Here is an 828-nt window from a genome sequence, read left to right on the forward strand (position 1 = left end):
ACAGACAGTCAGTCAGTTAGTATTGAGTCTCTCATCTATGTATTTATGTAAATATTCTATTTTGAGACTCGAGTTGCCTTTTTGGCTAGATTTCATCAGTTAAGTATTTTATGTCTTTGCACGGCATTGAGTTATTCTGTTGAGTTAAGTTTCCGCTGAGTTAAGAAAGCCAGGCCAAGGGTTCGCTTGGGGCCAGCAATGGTCTCCGAGTGCCGGTGCCGCCTAGGGTGTAGGCTCGGGGCGTGACACAACCATTGAAGTAACCGACGAATATCTATGAATCTCTAATCATTATTTTCTTGTATTGTGTGTAGCCTTATAAGCATTCCTCCTTTTATGTTGTCACTTTTTACATGTAATAAAAGTCACGGAGTTTTATATTATTTCTTCAAAGTTCAAGCTAGATGATGCAAATTGTTGTCTTAAACTGTTAATTTCTTTTTGTGACTAATTTTTTCTTTGTTTTTACTTCTTTGGTGAATTAATTGTCGAATCTTTTTTTACTGTGACAAACATTGTGATGAAAGTACTCACAATTTGAATGAGAACGCGAGATTAAAGAAACAAAACTGCAGTGTATGCATATGCACAAAAGAAAAGAACTTGAACTGACCCATATTTGACATTGTTGTGTAAATATCATTTATTAAATTAAATTACAAACTGAGAAAATAATCTCATTTATTATAATCAACAAGGAGTGGATCTTCTTATCATAAATAACATGATGTAGTTATAGAGGTAAGGGTAGAACTATACTTCACCTACGAGTTCATCAAAATTCAGTAATCTTAGCATACTATATTCTTGTTATTGTGTCTCCATGTG

The sequence above is a fragment of the Solanum tuberosum genome, unplaced genomic scaffold, assembly GCF_000226075.1.
Source record: "Solanum tuberosum cultivar DM 1-3 516 R44 unplaced genomic scaffold, SolTub_3.0 scf00282, whole genome shotgun sequence".
Lineage (NCBI taxonomy): Eukaryota > Viridiplantae > Streptophyta > Magnoliopsida > Solanales > Solanaceae > Solanum > Solanum tuberosum.